This window comes from Molossus molossus, unplaced genomic scaffold, assembly GCF_014108415.1.
Source record: "Molossus molossus isolate mMolMol1 unplaced genomic scaffold, mMolMol1.p scaffold_m16_p_17, whole genome shotgun sequence".
Taxonomy (NCBI): Eukaryota; Metazoa; Chordata; class Mammalia; order Chiroptera; family Molossidae; genus Molossus; species Molossus molossus.
Window position 1 is genome coordinate 33,983,146 of NW_023425352.1, and position 24,508 is coordinate 34,007,653.

The 24,508-nt window shown below is 36.8% G+C and overlaps 1 protein-coding gene, 1 non-coding gene and 1 pseudogene across 3 annotated transcripts in view; 2 read left to right on the forward strand and 1 right to left on the reverse strand.

Annotated features, from left to right (window-relative positions):
• RNLS (renalase, FAD dependent amine oxidase) overlaps positions 1-24,508 on the forward strand; it is a 272,685-nt gene that overhangs the window by 79,181 nt on the left and 168,996 nt on the right. The window lies entirely within an intron of this gene.
• On the reverse strand, positions 5,489-24,010 carry LOC118632637 (annotated as a pseudogene).
• LOC118632827 lies at positions 18,214-18,350 on the forward strand. Its single transcript, XR_004960086.1, has one exon.

Sequence of the window (24,508 nt, forward strand, 5' to 3'; positions counted from 1 at the left end):
ATATAAATGCTATGAATAATTATTATAAATATACTATTTAGTAGCAAAATTTTCCTTGTATTTTATACCATTTTAATAGTCACTTGAAGTCACTTAAATGTAGTTTTACTGGTTGCATGCAAGGATGATTTTATACAAGTAAAAAATTGGAAATAATCTAAATATCCACAATAGCAATTTGATTAAATGAATCATTGTACATTTATATTATGTGATATTGTACAGGCATAAAAATATGGTTTCAAAGAGTGTTTAATGGCAAATGAAAAAAATAGGAAACAAAATAACATAAGCATGGCTATCAGTTTGTCAAGAACATCACTGATCTCCGGGTTGTAAAATCCTACAATCTTCTTCATGCTTTACCTGTCTTGGGAACTTGAGCTTAGATTAGTAAGTATTACTCACTCCTTGAAATGCAGTCTTCACTGGCTTCCCTTGACAAAACTCCCTCTTTTATCTTTCTTACTTTTCATTCTGTCCTCTTTTCATTCTCTCTCATCTTCTCTAGACTTCTAAATGTTGGAGTGTCCCAGGACTCAATCCAATGCCCTCTTTCCTTCCTCTTCTACATCCTTATCATCCAGTTTCATTATTTTAAGTCCCAAATGTACATCTTCAGCTTGGGTCTCTCCCCTGAACTTCAGCCTACTCAGGAACTCAACCTGCTTGTATAATTAGCACTTCAGATGTAACTCATCCAAGATGAACTTCTGAGTTCTCCTTTAAAACATGTCCCTCCCACAGTTTTACCCATCTTCGAAAATGACAATTCTATCTGACTATCTTCTCTTTTCTACCTCACATCTTGGTCACGCAGGAACTGAGAGAGCTGCTGCAATCACTTGTGGCCTGTGTGTCCCTGAGAAATAATTCTCCTGGGAGATGAAGGCCTAAGTGTCTCATGCAGCTGTGAAGGCCAGGAACCCACCACTGAATGGCTTGATAGGGAGGGGAGGGAGGTAATGCCCACTGAACCCATTTTATAATGGATAGATTGCTCCCTCACTCTAGTCTATATTCTTATGTTTCCCATTGTTTCAATTCAATCTTAGTGTTTTATCTGTAAATGGGCCTAATAATTATATATACCTCATTTAGACTTTTTATGTGAATTAAAGTTTTAAGTGTATGTAAGGTGCTAATTAATATAGTGCCTGTTACATAGGAAGCCTTTAATAAATATTAACTTCCTTCTCTGTTACTTATTTTCATATCTGGTGATACAAATATATTCTCTTTACTGAAAGAAGTATTGCTGTAAATTGATCACTACTGACTGAAGCATTTTAAGGTTAGAAGAAGTTTGGTAAAAGCTTTATTTTGAAGCTGCTTGGGATATGAGTTAGTGGAAATTTTCATTGAATTGTTAAATAATTTCTTGCTAGTTTGAATAATTGAAAATATTTAAAGGTTTTTAAAATCTTTTTTCTGTGCTATTTTCTTGCAAGTTTATATCAGGATGGTTAGAATTATCTGCCCAAACATTTTTGGTTTTGTTTTAATTTTTTAAATGTTGAGCCTTCTCAAATTTTGAGTTATACTGTACAGTGCATATTATCCCAGATGTGCATTCAATGTGTGTGTACACCATGCTGTTCTGTTGGGGAAAAACATAGTCCTCTATCTAAAAGTCTGACATAAATTTGACATACTTTCATGAAATGTGAAATGGTTGAGACTTCTAATCCTAAATTATTCTCTAAATGTTCATTTATATTAAAAGCCTTGGTAGGTGCATGAACTCCAAATGTTAATATCCTAGGGGATGACTTAAAATGACCATTTGGACATAGCTAGAAAGAAGACTATGAAAAATTTATCAGTATTGGAATGGGGCTTGATAAGTCATTTTGGCATAAATTGTTCCAGGCAGATGGGCATCACTCTTATCAAAGGTATTTGGAAAAAAAAGATTAAATGACTAATTAGTATCTTATTTTAGTATTTAATAATCATGGCTGTGAGAATATTCTTTCTTATAGGTATTTAAGCTTTCCTCCCTATTTATACTGTGTCCTTGGTAGAGTACAGCTCACCTGTTTAATCACTTTTTGCATATATTTTTGAATTGTCCCCAATCCTTCAATTTTTTTTAACCTAAACTGTTCTTAAATATTCAACGTAACCATTTTCTGGCATTTTAAAAAAGCTAGTCAAACAGTTTATATATTTTATTCTGAGTTCAGAACTGAGATTAAAACTGTGGTCTTTCTTTCCTCCCTTTCTTTCTCACTCTCTTACTTTCTTTCTGCCATTTATTTCATCATTCAACTAATACTTTCTCAATATGTATCCACATCAGCCACTATGCTAGGTATTGGGAATTCAGTAAGGAACAAGAAATGTGTAGTCCATTCCCCCATGTAGCTCCCTGGCAGATGCAATTCAGTCCCTCATTTAGGGAAATGAGTAATCAATGCCTGTCTTTGTTTGCCCGTGTTAAAGACCAGCATGTCACAAAATCATGATTATACAAATAGAGAAGGAAGTGATGAGTTCATCTAGGCTCTCATGAGTGTCATGACATTGAACTTCAAAGTACTGCATTTGTTTAGTATCACTTCACTGGGGCCCAAATAAGAACCACAGAGGAATTCAGTTTAGGAATGCAGGAGGAGAACTCCACAGGGGCAATCTTAGAAGGGATTTAAGAGCCAGCCAACAACAACAACCAAAAAAAAAAAGGTCTTGACAAAGGAAGAGCAGTCATTCTAAAACGATTGCATCCTGTGACCCAGAAGGAAATATGAAGTGCCTCTGAGAAAGGATGAAGGAGGTTGATGGTAAATACGTACATCATCAGTTATATTTAGGGATTACGTGTAAACTGAAAATGGCAATATTTGACATTATTGGAGACACTGTTTCTTTTCATTTCTACATAGTTCTCTTCTATATAAACAATGCCTCAAATGGACATTCCAAGGTGGGATAGAATACTAGGAGAGTGTGGGTGTTTATGGGCAACAGGCCTCCATCTAAAGACACAGAATTCTGAGGCTGTGGTCTTTTAACTCTTCACCCCCACAGCTACTACAGTCACAACACCAGAACCACCACCATCATTAGTGACTCACAAACTACTAAAGGGGAAATGTTAGTGACGATCATTAGGATTATATCAAACAATACGCTAAATAACAATAGCACCAATAATCCTAGCTACAGTTACTAAGCACTTACTAAATGTCAGATATTCTGGCAAATACTCTACATACATTTTCTCATGGAATCCTCATAACATACCCATGTGGCAGAAAATTATTAATAAACCCCTTTAACAAATGGAGAGATAAAGGCATGGAAAACGGATGTCATTTTCATTAGGTTACACAGATTGTAAGTGGTGGAGTTATTCAAATACAGGTCTATCCGCATAGAACACTGATTCCTCTCTAGAGCTGTTTCACTCAAGAGTGCTCACTCAAGAACCCTCAATCTCAAGCTGCTTATCAATGGGAATTTGCTATTTTTCTCAAGTTTAATGAATACACAGCTGGCAACTAAAGACAGGATAAGACTTAATAATAAAAGGCTTTAAAATAGTGTTTATAGTAATAGAGACCATTCGAGATTAAAATTTCAATTTTCCAAGAATGGTGATTCATTTTGCAGCTGCAACTACTACCCATTAACTGATTAACTCTTCTCACTATTGACTGTTTACTCTATTTTAAGGTTTCAGAAATATCCAGTTAATCCCACAGTTATCAACTGTAGAGACATTAGATTTACATATAATCACAGCTCAAAATCATGCCCATGGATGTAATAAATGGTTACATTTTTTTATCAGTGAATTTAGTTTTCTAGTGGCCACTAATTTTGAACTCTCAATGTGTGCTGCATTGAAATTAAATATTTATTATGATCTTTTGAAGTTTACATTGGAAAGTACTTCAAAAACTATCAGTAATCAAATAATAATGTATTGCTTCTCTTTTTAAAAATCTGATAGTGGTAATCCTTTGTGAATTTTGCACTTTACAATTCTTTCATCAACGCAGATGTTAGCAACTCACACAGGAGAGCTAAAAAATGCCTTCTCATAAAAGCTGTAAAAAAATCAGCCATGAATCATACACTTTAAATATGGGAGAGCATCTTGCTATGGATAGTAGTTTCTCAAGAACAGGTGATTATAAAATGAAAGGTTTAATACTTCTATTAACATAGCATTTTCTTTCTCTGGCCGGCGTGGCTCAGTGGTTATATCATCTGCTCACCAAAGCGTCTCGGGTTTGATTCTTGGTCAAGAGCACATACCTGGGTATGCAGATTTGATTCCTGGTTGGGGTGTGTGCCAGGGGCAAGCAGTCGATGTTTCTCTCTCTCTCTTCCCCCTCCCTCCCTTCCACTCTCTCAAAAAATTCAATGAAAAAAATATCCTCGAAAAACAAAAAGAACATAGCACTTCTTTTATTGATTTGTTTGCAGCTGATTGGACCCCTTCTTTTAGGGATGTCATTTAGGACTTACTCTTCTCTATATTTCAATAGATATTTTTTAATTACCAGGAAAAGTATATCTAAAGACAAGTATTATATTCATTTCATGTATGTATATGCGTGTGTGTGTGTGTGTGTGTGTGTCATTGGGACAGGTAGGACCTCAGACTATGCATTCACATTTAATTGCATTTCATATTTTATCTCATAGCTCTTGGACTTGACTTATGGTTAACAGTAAACATGTATAATTATTCTTTCATGCAACGTGGCCATTGGCAGTGATTTTCATAGCCGTAATTTAACTGCTGAGGCTGCAAGTCAAGATTCATCAGTTTTATTAGGATGCTGAACCTTAAAAGCTTTTGGTTGATGATGTTATTAACTCTCTATGCATTTCCTCTGTAGTAAAGGGGAAAATGGGAAGTTCAGCAGTTTTTAATATAGTCCACGTATAAAATGCAGGGGTGAAAACTGTCAGAATTCAGTAAGTGACTAACCCAGTTATCTCAATACAGCTACTTTAACCTTTAAGCATTTTATTGCTTCAGAATACTTTAGCCTTTCACTTAGCAAAACAAACTTACAGAATTGTTTTTGTTCTGACTTCTTTGTTTTTATTTTTTGTGGGTGTTATTTTTTTTATAGAACATTCACCTGTCTTTTTGGTTTCTAGACATATTTCTGCATTAATTTTTGTTCATCTTATAATGGAAATGTACAGAATTACAGAGAAGCTAAAATAGCTCAATAACATCTATATCAATTGTTACCATAGTTTCAGATTTATTTTCTTTCTGTACACAGATAAAACCCTATAGATTTTAGTTATCTGTTTATTTTTTTATTTATTGTAGCTTGTTTGTTTTTTGTTTATTTTTCCTGAATCATTTGAAAGTAACTTGATAAGTTGCAGACACCCTGACAGTTTTCTAAATTTTATTTATTTATTTATTTATTTACTTACTTATTTACTTACTTATTTATGACTGAGAAAATAACTTTATTTTGTTGGGGCAGTGGGTAGGTATCTAGTCTCAGAACTTCTGGAATTGCTTCTTGTTGCCTGCAGCCTTGGTGACCTGGAGCACGTTGAAGCGCACGGTCTTGCTCACCGGCAGGCACTCACCCACCTTGACACTGTCTCGGATCTGGACATCCCTGAAGCAGGGGGTCAGGTACACTGACATGTTCTGTGGCGCTTCACGAAGGGGTTGTATTTTCGGATGTAGTGGAGGTAGTCTCCGCGGATGACAGTAGTCCTCTGCATGTTCATCTTGGTCACCACGCCAGACAAGATGCGCCCTCGGATGGAGACATTACCAGTAAAGAGGCAATTGTTGTCGGTGTAGGTGCCCTCAGTGGCCTCCTTGGGCGTCCTGAAACCCAGGCCGACGTTCTGGTATCGCAGTAGCTTCTCTTTGCCAGTTTCTCCACGCAGGACCCTCTTCTTATTTTGAAAGCTGGTGGGCTGATTTTGGTAGGCACGCTCAGTCTCTGATTCAAACTCAAACCTAAACCCAAGGTGACTTCAGCATTTATGCTGTCAAACACTCCCCACCGCCTGCCGAATTCCCTCCGTAAAGCCGGGAGACAAAACAGACATCTACCACCCAGGATTCGCCCCTTATCTAATATATACGACTAACAAGTGCCGAGCCCCGGGATTTAGGGGCGCTAATCTAGAAAACGAAAGACACTGGCCCCCTGCCCGAAATAGTCACTGGGAAATCAAGTGCGCAGAAATTAACCCCCAACTGAGGCGAGGGTCTTCCTCTGCAGGACACGCCCCTGAGGCCGGCGGGGAGGGCTGGGCACCACAGGTGCCGCGGAGCTCACACCTGAATCTTTAAATTGATTTTAAATTCGGGATCCAATGAAAATTCATTCATTGAATTAAGTTGTTATATCTCTTTAGCTTTAATCTAAAACATTGCTCCCGCTATCCCTCCCAGGCTCTACTTTTGTGTAATTTGTGATCTTGACATTTTTTTTAAAGAGTTAAGGTCAGTGAGAAATCTGATGATCTGAATTTGTCTCAGTTTCCTTATTAGATTCAGATTAAACCAGTGGTTGTCAAATCTTTGCATGCTTCAGTATCATCTGGAGGGTCTTGTTAAATATGGATTGCTCGGCCTAACCCCAGAACTCCTGATTCCATAGTTCTGTGTTTGAGCCTAGCCATTTCCATTTCTAACTAGTTACTAGGGGCCACTCTTTGTGAACCACCAGGGTAAACATTTTTCACCTAGGTGATCTGTGCTCCTATCATATCACATCCAAGGGCACATGGTGGCAGCTTGTTTCAGTACTGCTGAGGAAAGTTTGATCATTTGGTTAAGGTGGTTACTGCTAGATCTTTCTATTGTAAAGGATCTGTTTTCTCCTTTGTCATTAGTAAGTTATCTATGGAATGATACTCTGTAATTAAGAAGTAATCTGCAGGGAGAAGACAATGCAAATTTCTATTCTTAAGATCCTGGTTTTAGCATCCAGTGCCAATCCTTGCCTGATGCAACTGTCATTATTCTATTATTTTGTAAAGAAGATTTTTTTCTTCTTACTTCACCTCTCTCTCTTTCTCCTTCCCAGGCATGTGTGTGTGTGTGTGTGTGTGTGTGTATATATATATATATATATAATTTCTCTGTCTCTTTCACAGTCTGTCCTCTCTCTCTCTCTCCTTCTCTTAGCTTAACCCACTTCTGAGTTTTCACTATGAATCAAGACTTTTTACATTAAATATGTCATAATTTATTACCATTGTTATTATTATGGGGACTCAGATTTATCCAGTGACAGCCCTTCCTGGGTCCTTTTGAAATAATGCCATTACTATTAGGCACTTTCTTGTTTTCTGGCAAAAGATGCTCAAATCTCACCTTGTACTTTTTCTGCTCTAGACCTGGAATCAACCATTTCTCCAAGGACAACTAATTTCTTTTAGTAGGGAATATTATTTAGAAGCCAATATCTGGGTGTTGGGGATTCTAATTGCTACTGAAATGTCATTGCTTCTAGGCTCTTTCAAAGAACAGAACTAAGATTTAATTTTTTAAGAAGTGATGAGGTCGTACTGAAACTTTCCATTCAAATGCAGCAACACAGAGTTCCTCCTCCCCTTACTTCAGTCCCCATTGATATCCACATTTATCTACAGTAAAACTAAGATTCTCAAAACCCATTTTTAAACATGTTAAAAATTTAAATATGCAAATATGTACATATATATTTGCTCATTTGCTCTGGTACATATATAATAGATTCAGAATTACAACAATAATTCTTCAATCAATAATAATAAAACTACTAAAAAATTAGATTTCCTTGTAATTTTCTGTTCTTAGAATTTATTAAAATATATATAGTCTGAGTGCTGTATTTAAATTTTCTTAAATTATTTTTTATTGTGTTTGTGTTATCAATTTGCTATACAATTTATTTAGATGTTGCTGTTTTTATTCCCTATAAGGGTTTTATTTTTCAATTATTTTTATTTAATTTTATGTTTTAATATGTAAAATATTTATGTGGTCAAAGTAAAACTCATATAAAACTCAAATATTTTCACCTCATTTATAGTTATTAGTTTCAGGTTTATTTTTTCTGTTTTATTTTTTAATAAAAATAAGTACATGTACATTTCCTCTTCTTTCTTATGCAAAAGGAGCATATAATATACATTCTATTGCACTTTTTTCTTTTTCACTTAATCACATATTCTGGGAATCATTCTAATACAAGTTCATAAAGATTGTCCTCATTTTTTCTCAAAAGTACATATATTCCATTATGCATCATAGATAATTTAATCAGGATCTTACAGATGAAAGTTTAGGGTGTTTCCAAAATTTTGCTATGGTAAGGAGTGCACGCAGCTTTTAGCTCGCCCATTCAGGGTCTTGCATGAGGTTGCGGCCAAGCTGTGGCTCAATCGAGGCTGGAGAATCCACTTCCAACTCACTCAAAACTGCTGGCAAGCCTTTGTTTCTTGCCAGTGTGGCCTCTCTCTAAGCTGCTTGACTATTCTCAACACTTGAGAGCTGTCGTCTTTCTCCCCTGGGCCACTTTCTGACATGAGAGCTGACTTTCTCCAAAATGTGTGATGAGAGAAAGCACATGCACCCGCCCACCGTGCACACATCCAAGGCAGAAACCACGGTTGTTTTATACCGAATACCAGGAGTGTCATCCAATCATATCTGCTATATTTTGTTAAACTAGAAGTGAGACACACACCAGGGAAGGGGAATAAGCTCCCCCTCTTGGGGGGAGAAGTGTCAAAAAATTTGTGAAGATATTTTTTAAATTATCACATTATCTAACACAGAGACTTCAGTTTAAAACCCTTATTCTATGATAGCACTTGTACTCTGTGATGTCACAATTACCATCTTATTTAATCCTAACAACCACCTTATACTGCTCCAGTGCAGAACTACACATCTGTCAAATTACAACATTATAGTTTTAATGAGTTTTCAGGTTATAAATCAATTTCTATGCCTATACTCTAAATTTCAGTAGATCACCTTACACATTTGTGCTATTTAATGTCTTCATTTTGTTTTCATGTTTTGAAGACAATGATAAAAAACAAAAACCCTACTTAGGGTAGGGAGAAATGGTTAGAGTTATAGATAAAAAGACTGACTATAAATTAATAATCCTTGAAGTTGGATGATGAGAGCTCATTATACTATTCTATCTGCTTTTATATTATATATATATATCTTTTATATATTTTTGAGGTTTTTCAATATGAAAAGTAAAAAAAAACAAAAGAGGGGAAGAGAACAAAAAGAAAATATCTCTTTTAATTTAATTTTCTGTCCTTTAATATTTATTGCAGCTCTAGCCAGTTTGACTCAGTGGTTAGAGCTTCGGCCCATGGACCAAAAGGTCAAGGGTTTAATTCCCTATCAAGGGCACATACCTGGGTTGCAGGTTCAATCCCCAGACCCAGCCTGAGTCATGCAGGGGGCAATCAATCAATGTGTCACTCTCAAACTGATGTTTCTCTCTCTCTCTCTCTCCCTCCCTCTCTTCTACTCTCTATTAAAAAAAAGAGAGAGAGAGAGAGAAAGAAAAGGTTTATTGCAGTAAGGGAATATATATGTTTTAAAAAATTTCTTTTTCCTTTATTAATTTGAGAGAGAGAGGAAATGAGAGGGAGAGAGAGATAGAAACATCAATGAAAGAGAACATCAATTGGCTGCTTCCCACATGCCCCCTGCTGGGGATTTGGCCCACAACCTGGGCATGTGAGAATCAAACTGGTGACCTCTTGGTACATGGGTCAAAGCTCAACCACTGAGCCACACCGGCTGGACCATGCTTTTTAAAAAAAAAATTTAAATTTATATTTTCTTTATTGATGTTAGAGAGAAAGGAAGAAAGAGGGAGAGAGATAGAAACACTGATGAGAGAGAACATCGATTGGCTACCTCCTGCATGCCCCCACTGGGGAATTGGCCTACAACCTGGGCATGTGCCCTGACCAGGAATTGAACCAATGACCTCTTGGTGCGTGGATCAATGCTCAACCACTGAGCCACAACAACTAGGCTATACATGCTTTTGATCATTGGAAAAATAAACAAAAACTCAGATTAGTTCTTCTGAAGTTTTCAGGTCATCAGAATGAACCTGAAGTTCTTAACATGTAGCCCTTCTTCTGTTACGAAGTTCCCAAACGTCACTGTATACAACAATCACCTACAGAGCTATTTAAATGTCTTCAGATCTCAATACCAGCAATTATAATTTAGAAAGTCTTGATAGAATAAAAAAGTTAGCATTTTAAGCAAATATCCCTGGTGTTTCTGATTCCAGTGATAGATGGATGATGGATTCCAGTTTGATATATATGTTTATGGATTTATAGTGAGGGCACTCTTATGAGTAAAGCAATATGATTGAAAGATAAATGTGATGTTCTCCTACTATGCTGTATTTCCTAAAGAAAATTGCAAACTACTAGAGGAGAAAGACATGTGTAAAGTAGTATAAGGGGAGTATGAAGAATTAGGTTCTTTCCATACCATCCTACCAGCTCTCAGCAAGAAGTGAAAATCATATGGGAGCAAATTTCTTGTCTGGATGAAAAGAAGATAATAAGAACTTTGAAAATCTAGAGAAATAGATCATTGTTCACTTTTCTAAATATAAACAACAGATGTCTAAAGCTGGTCTTATCAAGTGCTGAAGATTGTTCATTCTGTGGGTGACATCTCTGATAAGTACCAGGGTTTGAGGTTATTGATTAAAGAATTCACATGCTTTGAATATAAAATATGCAAATGACAAATGTAGTTTAAAAGCTGTCAACAAAAAATGAATTAAAAAAAATACTGCCCAGCCAGTGTGGCTCAGTGGTTTAGCGTGGACCCATGCACCAAGAGGTTACCAGTTTGATTCCTGGTCAGGACACATGCCCAGGTTGTGGGCCAGGTCCCCAGTGGGGGGCATGCAGGAGGCAGCTAATTGGATGTTCTCTCTCATCGATGTTTCTGTCTCTCTCTTCCTCTCCTTTCCTCTCTCTCTAAAATCAATAAAGAAAAAAAAAATACTAACACCTTGTAGCTCACACAATCAACTCACTTAAATGTCATGGTAGACCTTAGAGGAACTCAGGAGTGTGATGGGCAAAGTCATTATTTTAATTCTTTAGATCTTCCCAGAACACTAAGAGATAGACTGTTATGGACTTGCACTGTTGAGAACTCAAGTGTTACCTATTGGCTATACTTTATTCACCAATTAAAATCTACTCTATACATAGCTTTAGGGGACATAGGACTTGAGAGAGAACTAACACTTAATTGAGTGTCTATTATTATATCTTCACTTTTCTTCACAACCAAATTATGAGATAGGTATTATCCCCATTTTAATGATAAGGACATCAATTTAAAGGGAATGACTTTTACAGTTAATTCACAACTATCAATCATGTAAAATATATCTCCAAGTGATCAAATGATTTACCCTTTAGTATATAATTAAATTAATCTTGCCGATATTGTTTTTCTAATAGTAAACAAACACAGGAGAAAGATGCTTCTAGTTCAGCAGCATCAAAATAATAATATCTAACTCTTATTGAGTACTTATGAATTAGGTATGGTGTTAGTATGTATAAATCCATTATATATTATCTCCTGAGTTAGGATAATCTAATTATATAAAGAGCTGTTTATTTAGGGTAAGGGGAAGTAAATCAAATTTTTTCTACTTGCTAGACAAAGTTATACTATATTTCTTGCTATACTGCTTGTGAGTAATCTCTTAAAATTATGAGTAAGATTAGAGGAAAAATATAACAGCCAAACCAAACTTTTTGAAGAGGTTGATATTTGAAATATGTCTTTGAATTAAACACTGATGATTGAGAGTTAACTCTTCTCAAGTTCAGAGAAATGTCAACACTAAATAGCATGATTTGCTTGCCTTAGTTTGTATCTGCAGTTTTCAAGAACTACTTTTATCCTGAATGAAACTGAACAAAGATATGAAAGTTTAGTTGCACTAAAAAATCCAGGTGATCTCAGGGAGTATTAACAACCCCTCATGTGTTCCCAAACAGTGGTCCAAAACTAACTCCAGTTGAGCCCAAAATTATTTTAGAGAAAAGTTTACTTGTAGTTTAGAAAATACATATCTGTCACGTGCAGATGGATTCATTCTACTCTAGAACACGTGTAACCTAAATGCTGGAACACATTATATGGTCATTTGTCTTAATCCTAGTGTTCTCAGTGAGGCGTGAGGCCCTTCTTGCTACCTCCAATGGAGTTACTGTGGGAGATGATTCCTCTGGTGAAATAATGAATCATTGGTCTTCTGTTCAGACCACAACAGGAGCTAACTTATAGCTAAGGTATTTGAGAGCAAGCCCTCACATTTCATGTCCCATTAATCAAAAAAGTCTACTTGGATCATCAACAGAAATAGCAGCCTTTAGCACCATTAAAATTCTGAATTAACCATAGCAGGACTTTGCTGTCATTAAATCTTTAGTTTCATTGTGAGGATATTCATGTTTATATATGTTCATAATTATTCCCTCCAGATGCCTCTTCCTGCCAATAGGAGAACTTTCCAAAACCTGTATGTCTTATAAATATATGCTAAAAGTTACTTCCCCCTCTTATCTGTTTGACACTTGTTTTTAGGCTGTACTACATCCTTCTTGCTGGCTGGTCTGCCTATGTCTTATATATACTCTCAGGACCTCAGCTAGATGATGGGCAGAGTCCACTGCTGGGCTTTGGGAACATGGGGACAAATGTACTGGGTCAGAGCTGGCAGAAACTAATTGCTGAGGTGGTGGTGGGGGAAGAGTAGCCTACAAAGCTTCTTAAAAAATTACTCAGGCTATATCCACTCCTGAGATTTACATCTATCTGGTTACTGTAGGGTTGGTCCAAATAAATCAGCTGAGAAACCTCCTATGAGGGGCAGGAAAGGGGGAGAATGCATTCTATGCCCACCCCAGCAAAAAATAAAAATTTAAAAAAGCCAGACTTCATAAAGTAGAAACAATAGCAAATAATTTTTGTAAGAGCTTATAACATCTTAGTTGTTAAAACACAGGCCTGAGTCCTGGGGGGAGAAAGAGAACTATAAGGAAATGCCAAATGGCCATTACACTACATTTGGGGACTCATTGGAACGAAGAAATCCTGCTTTAAAACCCATCTACCCAGAGTATTAATCAAATGGGAGTTTTTTCCCCCTTGGGGATCAAGAAAGTCACAGTCAGAGAAATGCTGTGCCCTGCTAAGGAACAAAAGAAATACTGTGCCCAGCAGAGCAATGCAGTGAAAACCTAGCTGCTGTTGTCCTGTGTGGTGAGCAACTGTGGAATCTTCCACATGCATGACACTGTTACCTGTAAGTACCTCAGTACTCATCTCCTAAGCCTAGGGACATTCTTCTGCATGAGCACACCATCATTGTCAACTGTGGAATCTTCCACATGCATAACACTGTTACCTGTAAGTACCTCAGTACTCATCTCCTAAGCCTAGGGACATTCTTCTGCATGAGCACACCATCATCGTCAACTGTGGAATCTTCCACATGCATAATAACACTGTTACCTGTAAGTACCTCAGTACTCATCTCCTAAGCCTAGGGACATTCTTCTGCATGAGCACACCATCATCGTCAACTGTGGAATCTTCCACATGCATAATAACACTGTTACCTGTAAGTACCTCAGTACTCATCTCCTAAGCCCAGGGACATTCTTCTGCATGAGCACACCATCATCGTCAACTGTGGAATCTTCCACATGCATAATAACACTGTTACCTGTAAGTACCTCAGTACTCATCTCCTAAGCCTAGGGACATTCTTCTGCATGAGCACACCATCATTGTCAACTGTGGAATCTTCCACATGCATGACACTGTTACCTGTAAGTACCTCAGTACTCATCTCCTAAGCCTAGGGACATTCTTCTGCATAAGCACACCATCATTGTCAAACCCGGGTAAAATGGCAACCATTTTGTAACTTCATCTAATAGTTTGTCTATATTCAGATTTTCCCAAAATGTCTTTTATAGCAACTTTTTTCCCCAAACAAGGATCCAATCAAAGTTCATGAATTGTATTAGTTTGTTCTTTCCAGATAATTTTTAATTGTTTGAAATAATTTTAGGTGTAGAAGAATAGATAAAAGAATAATGCAAAGGATTTCTGTGTATTTTCCACCTAGATTCTCCAAATGTTGACACTTTGCCACATTTGTTTTATTACTCTCCCTCATACATAATCAGAATAGTACTAGTATGTATTTCTGAACTGTTTGAGAGTAAGTTGCAGAAGTGATGCCTCATATCCTTAAATATGTCTGTGTGTGTTCTTTAAAACCAGGATCATGTCACATTTGTTTATCATGTCTCTTCAGTTTTCTTTCATCTGAACCTTTCCTCAATCTTTGTCTTTCACGACCTTGATATTTTTGAAAAGTTGAAGAGTTCTGAACAATTATAATACAAGTGTCTCTTGATTTCTATTTGTCTGTTTCCTCATGATTAGATTCAGGTTTTCTGTTGTTTTTTTTTGGCTGGATGTAAGGTGTGTCCTCAAAACATTATGTTTAGGAGGCACATGATGTTGGTTAGTGATGGGATGCTAACTTGTGACTTTAGTATTGGTGATCACTGGGTTAAATGATATTTGTAGATTTCTTCACTGTGACTATTTTTCCCTTTGTAATTAATAAGTAATTTGGAAGATACTTTGAGACTCTGTAAATATCCTGTTCCTTATCAAACTTTCATCCACTAATTTTGGCATCCATGGATGATTCTTCTTGACCAGGACTTTTTGCTTTTTTCTCTCCTAAATGACCTCATAAACACTATTTTATAACTCTGTTTTACTCAAAGTTTCTTCCAAAATTCTAGCTAGTTGGCTGTACAAATCTTTCACTGGTATACTGTATTCAGACCAGGTGTTGTTGAGTCTCTTCCTCCTCACACCTTCCCTTTGGACAGGTGCTTGTTCTCTCCCGGAACTTTTGCTGGCTGAAGCCATCCGTTTGTTATGTAAGATGTTTCGCATGGCATTTCTGCTTTGTCCTATTTTTTTCTCCTGCCTGTTCCTGGTTTTAAACAAAAAATATTTTCTTCTTAATACTCATTTCCTCAAATCCATCAACTTCTACTTTTCAAGTTTAGGCCTTTGACATCTCTCTTTGTAAAAGACTTTCCTATTGCTATTGTTTTAAATCTATGGCTTTCCGTCTCCAAATCTGCCATTTTTTCTACAGTGTTTTTTTTTTTTTATCTCTCCCATTTCAGCTATTGAAAATCACCTTCACTGAGCCTTTATACATCTCTTTCAGTGTGGGCTACTGTGATTTGAAGACTGTGTCCCAATAGTTGTCATCTTTTACCTCGAAATACTAAAACATGAAAATAAGCAAATTCTGTACTGTTTCTGTCTAGCCCCTCTGCTTCCAGGGAACTGACTTGTGTCTATTATCTGTATTATCACTTTTTAATTTAAGTGTGTTTCACCAATATTTTCAACGAGTTCAGTTTGTCTTCCCAAACAACTTTTGAACTCACTTTTTCAAATTAATTTACTCATTTTTTATTTATCTCCGATTTCATGTCTTCTCCAAACTTTCTTGCTGCTGGCAATAAAGTTAATCTTCACTGGGGGCCATTCTATAGGCCCATTCACTTTTCTCTTTTGTTTCATGTTCAATTTGGTATGTTTCCCAGGGAAGCAATGCATTCCATTTGAGATTCTGAACCAATTTTTCCCTCCCTTTTAGAATGTCCTGCCCTTTGGCCACCTCCATAGCTCTGTCTGTATTCCCACGAAAGTTTCAGTCTCCCTCTGAAGAAACACTAGGTAAGGTGTAGTTCTCACACGTGAAACCTTCCATGGCTGCACCATAGGCAAATGCTTTCTTGAACTGCAGCTACCATTTCTGGAGCTCTTTAGCATGTATTTGCCTATTCCAGTTTTAACCTTTGTCTTCCATGAAATCAAGCTTCGTTTTTCAAAAGGAATCCACTTTGTTGTGTGTTGTGTATGGCAAAGGGATGTGGCACCTGACCACAGACAGCCTCTAAAGTCTTTTAAATTATGTGGAGGTTTGTATGCATTTTTTCTTGGAAGGAGAAGGTTTATAGCTTCATCAAATTCTCAGAAGCATCCTGTCTCCCTTTCTCAAATTCTGGTTCAAGTTTAGATTCTCTCATCCAAAAGCCAGTCAGGCTATTGTTTCTGCATTTCAGCATCTGAAGAACTGCCAGGCAACAGAGTCTTCCTTCTCCTGTCCCATTCTCAAAGCTTAGCCTTTCTCAGGATAATGAAATTCTAAATAGCTCTCAGTACACCAAGGGAACCCACCACTACAATTTAAAAATCTATCAATTCCTTAATTCCAGAGATTTTAATTACCGCCTTGGATTCATGCAGTCGAGTCTATATTCACTCTGTCTATTGAGCAGTTGCTCCCCTGCTTTCACAGGCAGATCATTTCAAATAGTTTTCCCTTAAAAGTGTCCTTCTGGGCTACTTTTCTCCTTCCAGAAGCTGCATAAATGTTCTCTCCCCTCTTAATTCTGTCCCCTTTGCCTTCTGCAACCCATATGGAAGGCAAAATAGACAAGTTAAAAATGTCTGCCTTCTTCCCTTTTTGTCTTCTGCATCCCCCACCACAACTTTTTTTTCTTTTTTTTTTATTAATTAATTTTTGTTACAGATGTTTCTCCTTTTTCCGCCACTGATTCCCCCCTCCCCCTCCCTCCCTGCCCTTTCCCCAGCTTTGTTGTCCATGTCTGTTGTTCATGCGTACATGCGTATAAGTTCTGTGGTTTATCTCTCCCCGACCATCCCCTCTTTAGGGGATTGTCAGTCTGTACTCCACTTCCACGTCTCTGGAACTACCCCGTTCCTCAGACTGTTATGTTCATTATATTCCACAAATAAGTGAGATCATATGAAACTTGTCTTTTTCTGTTTGGCTTGTTTCACTTAGGATGATACTTTCCAGGTCCCTCCATGTAGTCTCAGAGGATAAGAGATCTTTCTTTCTTACAGCTGCGTAGTACTCCATTGTGTATATGTACCACTGCTTTTTGATCCATTCGTCTACAGATGGACACTTGGGCTGTTTCCAGATCTTAACTATTGTAAATAGTGCTGCTACAAACATGGGGATACGTATATTCTTCCTGATTGGTGTTTCAGGCTTCTTAGGGTATATTCCTAGAAGCGGGATCACTGGGTTCCAACCACAACTTTTCAAACTACTTTCCTCTATCCTGCCCCAGTCCTTCCTTCCTTCCTTCCTTCCTTCCTTCCTTCCTTCCTTCCTTCCTTCCTTCCTTCCTTCCTTCCTTCCTTCCTTCCTTCCTTCCTTCCTTTCTCTCTCTCTCTTTCTCTCTCTCTTTCTTTCTTTCTTTCTTTCTTTCTTTCTTTCTTTCTTTCTTTCTTTCTTTCTTTCTTTCTTTCTTTCTTTCTTTCTTTCTTTCTTTCTTCTTTCTTTCTTTCTTTCTTTCTTTTCTTTCTTTCTTTCTCTTTTTCTTCCAAAATTGCCACTTGAAACTGACACTCATCAAATTTTTGAACCAAAAGAAAAAATGCTGAGATACACATAGCTACATTCTCTCATTTCCACTCCTGTTGCCCTTAATCTTGAATTCTTTGTCAGTTAGGCCAACCCCAAATCAAGTTTTTACACGCCTTTCCCTTTTGCTCCCTTTCCTCCCCGTTCTACTCACAGACGGCCCTCTCTTATCGTCATTTTAACATTCTCTTCTTCCTCTCCAAATTCCCTTCCTCTCTCATCCCTCCATAGCCCTTTTTGATTGCCCTTCTCTTCCATACACTTCATTCACTTAAATGAGGACTGTTTATTTTGACACAGTCTCCGTGAGGTAGTGAGAGCAAATGTGTTGTATACTCCATCTTACAATAGCTGAAGTTTGGAAAGTTTAGTTTATGTGTCCAACACAACACAACCAGGTACCTTCCATAAGACTTACAGACCCAAAGCCCTCTTGTCACACAGTTTATTTAAGGCTCCCCTTTCTTCTTGGAACTAAAGATGAAGATAACAAATGGAGGCTATTAGCTCATTTCCTCAGGCCATCTTGATATCTGGGTGCACCTTTCTCAGACAGATCAATTTTATGTTTTTGCTATAAATAAAACATGCAATGATTGCAAACTCTCTATTCAAAATATTTGTCTCACAGTTGTACCAGTTTATTGTTTAATGTTGCTTCTTAAAACCTGAGTAGGACACTGCAGGGGTTTCTTTTCTCCTCAGCCAGGGCTGAAGGCCAAGATCAACCTTGAGGATTATTGCCAGGGCTACCATGAGCTGGGCAGCTTTGTTTTCCTACCTCACACATTTGGGAAAACAAAACAAAACTGAGGACATTTTAACATATCCAAAATTAGGTAAAGGAAAGGAGATTTTTTTATTATCACTAAGAATTGTTTCTGTTGTAGGAGAGGTTATTTTTTTTAAAAGGTAATGAATATCTTTTTGCATCAAAGCAGATGCTGAACTGGTGGCAAATCTCAGTGTCTAACCTGCAACAACATACGGATGGGGAGTCCAGATGTGTTCAGATGTAGAAATGAATTGATAATATTTCAATGTTGTTTCTTGTTCGCTTGAGTATAGAATATAAGGACAGTAGAGTACTGTTTAGCTGGTGTCTGAGTGTCCTGAAAATTTTGCCTAATTGTTTAATTAAAAAGAATCAAAGATTATTTTGGGGTCTTGGAATCTTTTAGAGTAAGTTCATCACTGATTTTGGTAGACACCATTTCAAGTTTTCTCAAATTATATAGCTGGTAGAGCAGTGGGGTTGGGACTTGGACCAAGCTCTGGATCCCAGATCTGGTGCTCGTCTGGTATATCGCTACCATTATTTAGTCTTTGAAAATGGTCCCTGTATCAGGCTAGCTTTTGAATATAGTACCACACATATTCAGGAAGACTTCACATATAATTTCTGAATAATCTTGGGTCACCTTAGAAACAATGCAATTTTTGAAAAGTAAGTAGAACTTCAAATAAATACTTTCAATGTAAAGAAAAGAATACATTTGGTTTCATTCAATTATAGAGTCTTTTATAGATTTTATTCACTTCCGTTGATGAATCCCTGTATCACTGGCCCAAAACAGAGCTTGTTCACAGAATGTGTGAAGAAAATGTTTTGTTGATTAGATTGAACAGATATCTCATTTGTATGCTAATTATTAAGAAAGTGAAAGCCACTTCGTTGTGTGTGTGTGTGTGTGTGTGTGTGTGTTTCATATTTTCACTTTTTAACAAACAGTTCCTAACATTTTGCCATGTAACTTTCTATTGTGGAACATTCTCCACTCTGAAACTAATTGCAGCACTGTTCAAAATCTGAACACCCCAACTCCTCCTTTTCCTCTTCCTTTCAAAAATCTGTCTGTCAGGCATATATTTTAACAGAATCCATGTGTTCCTTTTTTCCCCTCTTACCTTTTCTTTTTTTTTAATGAGTCTACTGTGCATATCAGGGCATGGCTCTTGGCATTCATCTTACATTATCATGACAAAGGATGATCAGTTTTCTTTTAGTTTAATATCAGAGTCAGAGGTCAAGATATTGTTAGTTGAATGTTTTCCAGTGTTTTTTTATAATCTTGTTTGTGCTCTGCTAGTGTTCAGAATTGGTTGGGAATGTTTTTATAACCCGGTCGTTAGTGGTGGTAAAAGCAACATGGACAAATAAAGCTTTGAATGACTTCACATCCCCCCTTACACCTAAGGAAACAATTAAGATACTTGTGATTGTGCCTTTTGAGTTGTTGCACTTACAGCAAAAAGGGAGAGCAGAGAAAAGAGGAAGGAACGCTGTATTATCTCATTAAAAAGACCTAAATTTTGCCCTGCTGGTGTGGCTCAGCGGATTGAGCATCATCCCATGCACCGAGATGTTGCTGGTTCAATTTCCAGTCAGGGCACATGCCCAGGTTGTGGCCTCAATCCCCAGTAATGGGGCATGCAGAAGGCAGCCAAATGATGTGTCTATCTTTCCTCCCTTCTTCCTTTCTCTCTATCTAAAAATATCAATTATCCTCACCCGAGGAATTTTTTCCATTTTTGTTCAGTTAGAGGGAGGGAGAGAGAGAGACAGAGAGAGACAGAGAGAGAGAGAGAGAGAGAGAGAGAGAGACATTGACGTGAAAAGGACACATGGAGTGGCTGCCTCCCGCACGACCCCAACCAGGGTCGGGGACAAACTGCAACCAAGTTACAAGCCCTTAGTGGAACCAAACCCAGGTCTCTCTGAATTGTGAGCTGATGCTCTCACCACTGAGCCAAACTGGTCAGGGCAAAAAAATATATTTTTTAAAAGTCCTAAACTTATATCTCTAGAATAATATGGCAGTGGTCTTGAGTTAGTTTATAAAATAAAAACAAGTGAAGCACTCTGTTTAAAAGATAAATGTTCAGGAAAAAAATCACTGGAGAACTTACAAATTAGAAAGTGATCTAGGGGAAGACAATTTGCTGAGTGTTAAAACAACTGCAAAACAATTGATGTAACATTGTAGCTATTCATTGACTAATAACCGATACTCAATTTACATGCTTTGCTCTATTTCTATATATAGTTTCTGATAACATTAGAAGATGCTTTGCATGATATGGTGGAAAACAAGATTATAATCTGCTTAAGCCCCTATTAAATATCTATTTACTGCATTTATTATCTACTTTGCCAGGATATCAGAATATACATCACTGATGAAAAAATTATAGTCCATATAAACTCCTATTAAATTCCCATTTATTATCTCTTCTAACTACACATCAGATTATCATAATGGTTCATTTAAAGCTGGCTTGCAAATAAACACGTGTCAGAGGCAGGAGGTGATGCATGCTGATAAAATAGTGAAAATTGAGTCCATTATATTGATTTAATTTTTTATATAACAGAACAAAAGTTGTCTAGTATAACAAGGCAGTTATTATAGGTAACACCTGTCTACAGCTGTTTTGTTTTAAAATATATTTAAGTAGGTCATACTTTTATTCACTTTCAAAACTTAAAATCCCAGCCCTGGCCAGTTTGGCTCAGCGGTTAGAGCTTTGGCCTGCGGGCCAGAGAGACCCGGGTTCAGTTCCCGCTAAGGGCACGTACCTTGGTTGCAGTTTGTCCCCAGCCCTGGTTGGGGTGTGTGGGAGACAGCCACTCGATGCGTCCCTTTCACGCTGATGTTTCTCTCTATCTCTCTCTTCTTCTCTCTCCCTCCCACTATATCTGAACAAAAAAATGGAAAAATGTCCTCAGGTGAGGATAAGAAAAATAAAAATAAAAACTTAAAATCCCATACTCAGAACTTTATCCTGGGTTGAAAGGGGGGGACTGCCATAAACATTGGGCGAGAAGAGAAAATATCATGTCCCTAAGTTTGGTCATTCTACTTCCCCACTTTTGGGAACCATCTACAAATTGTCTTTAGTAAATATTTGGAGAAGATGAGATTGAAAAATATTAGGTAACTGCACACATGCAAAACTAGGGAGAAAAGTTATGTTGAAAAAAAAAAAAATGAAAGAGCCAGTCAGTAATTTACATTTTACTTCTATAAATACATTGGCAGTTTCTATACCATTTCCCAAAGCTGTCCCCAATACTCACCTTTGGGACTTTTTCTGATGTTTCTTAAGAAGGCTAAATGCTATCTTGAACATTACTTTTTAAAAACGAAGTAGAGTGTCTTTTCCCATAGTGTATTCTAGGAAATGTTCTGCAGACTGGGGGTGGTGATGATGGGACTAGGGGTCAAGTTCCTGGTAAATAAGATTGGGAGGTTCTCACACAGTCTGTCTTCCTCTTGACATACACAGTGCATATTAGTATATGAAAAATACTGCTGTAAAGCACATTCTTTAACTTGTTTATCCCAGCTTTTCACAAACCTAAAATGATTGTTTTTTACTGTTTTAACCTTTTATTTTGTTACTTATTTTATTTTACCCCATTTATTATTATCATCATTATTATTATTTACTCTAACACACCTGTAACATCTCTAAGAAACAGCATTGTCTTTTTAGGAAACATTGGAATAGCCTTCATCCTTTTTTTTTGCAATTATTTTTATTAATTAATTTATTTTTGTTACAGATGTTTCTCTTTTTTCCCCAACTGATTCCCCCCTCCCCTCTCCCCACCCTGTCCCCAACTTTGTTGTCCATGTCCATTGTTCATGTATATATGCAGTATGTAGAAGGAAAAGGCAATAATTAATTACCGGTTACAATGTTCACTGATAGCACTGCAGATTTTGAAGAGGTAGTAATGATGTTGTAAAAAGGAGGTAATAAAGGATTGTGAAGATGAAGTCTATTCCGGTGGGGGAGAGATAAACCACAGGAATAGCCTTCATCTTCACGATCCTTTATTAGCTCCTTTCTACATCATTATTACCTCTTCAAAATCTGCAGTGCTATCAGTGAAAATTGTAACCGGTAATTAATTATTGCTTTTTCCTTCTACATGCTGCACAGATACATGGGGCTATAGATGGAGTACTCTCAGCACTGTTTGACTACGATGAGGAAATCTTAATAAAAAGTAGTAGGTCAATAAGAAATTAGTTTGATACATTTAATACACTTTTGAAATATAGGCCAGAGTATTAAATCAGCTTTCTGAGAATAGTTAGTGTGCTCATGTATATTTAGAAGACAATGGTAACTGATAGAATAGTGTCCATTTTAATGCATTTTTTAGGCCCAAACAAAGGAAAATATTTCTGATAAGGTTTTGAATGTCCCAAGGTGTTGGTTGTTTTGCCCCTCCCTTATATGCTTTAATATGTTACAACTCCTAGGTGGTTTGTATGCTGTGGATTAATTATATAGCTTTAGTCACTTCAAGAAACTTTACAGGAAAAACTAAACTTTAAATTTTTAAAAAATTCCCAGTTTTAGATAAGACAATTTTGATGCTGTATTGTATGGACTTAGAATTCTGAGGTTTTTGAACAGGCCATGCATCAATATAAATAAAAGTTTAAAAAATAAATATTTCAGAGTTTTCAGTAGGTTTTTATTCTAACCTGCAGTCCATAAAGTTATTTTTAGGAGAACTAGAACACATTATTCCTGCAAAAAGTTTACATTTGCTAATAAACAGGATTCTTGATCTTAAAAAAAATCAACAACTTTCTGTATTATCTGATCTCATACAGTTATTTATTGTCATAGTTGTGCCTAATGTAATTTATTGTCATAGTTGTGGCTAATGTTCACTTTGTAGGCACACAGTTTTGCTTTTTTTTTAGGTAAAGATTGTAGGAGTTCCCACTCAAGGGCTTAAAAAATTCAGAGATGAGAGTAAAGAAAATCTTTCAGTTGAAAATTATTCAATAGAGAATTAGCTACAATTAAAGTAACTACATACTAAATGTGCTTCTTTTAAATTAACCTCAGACTATTTGATATTTAATAAACTTAGAGATCACATCTTAGAGAATTGCCTAGAGACATTGCAATATAATTTCACTAATTCAGTTTCTAATAGGTAAATGTTTTGCTATAACTTGCTCCAAAATCAGCTTAAGTCATGTCCTTTGGTTGACTATTTAGTGAACAAGTTGCAATTAGCGTTTTGAAACATAGTTTTTCCCCTTGTAAAATATAGCCATAAATCTATACAGAAAGTTTATTTTAGAAAGAATTTTAAGAACCTTTTCCTGTTATTTTAACCAATTTGCATATAGCTGGTCTCTCTAGCTATACAACAGAAACCTTTTAGCAATATCTCATCTTTAGTTGCTCAATACAAAAAATCAGTAATTCATAAGAGTTCACAGTTCAATCAAGGGCAGACTTTTGAATTTACCTTCTTGTCACACAAGAAATTACAACCTGAGTACCCTACTTACTCTGATATAGAAAAAGCTCTGGAATACAAATTGATGGTCTTAACATCTCAGATGATGAACTGAGCCTTACAGATCCAACAGACATGGCTGATTGGTTGAATTTGCTGACGTGAGCATCTCTTCGACAGGACTGATGCATTGACATGGTCTTCTATGCAAAGAGGTGATCTGTTTTTGTGAGAAAATGGGGGACTCAAAATGATGAGGTTCTTGCTATTAAGTTTCATTTTGAATCACCTTGGGAACCATAGACTCCACATCCATTTTGGCCTTTTACTTGTTTACACAAAGGGAACATCTTCCAAGGACTCGTGTCCTAAAATTCATACTGGCCTCATCACACAGAGCTGTGGTTTTGATGTTCTTGTTCCCAGTTTATTGCCAGAGTCCAAGTACCTGGGTGCCATGGTGATAAAGTGCCATTGAAATGCATAGGTAATCAGTCAGTGTACTGGAGGATTGATTTCTTTCTTTCTTTTTCTGAACAGATAAAAGCATTCTTCTTAGAAGCAATGGGAGTAAGAGGACACTTACCATTTACATTATGAGACAACAATAATAAAGGCAAAGATGCCATTTAATTAATAACCTCACCCGGCCAGTGACTATCTCCAG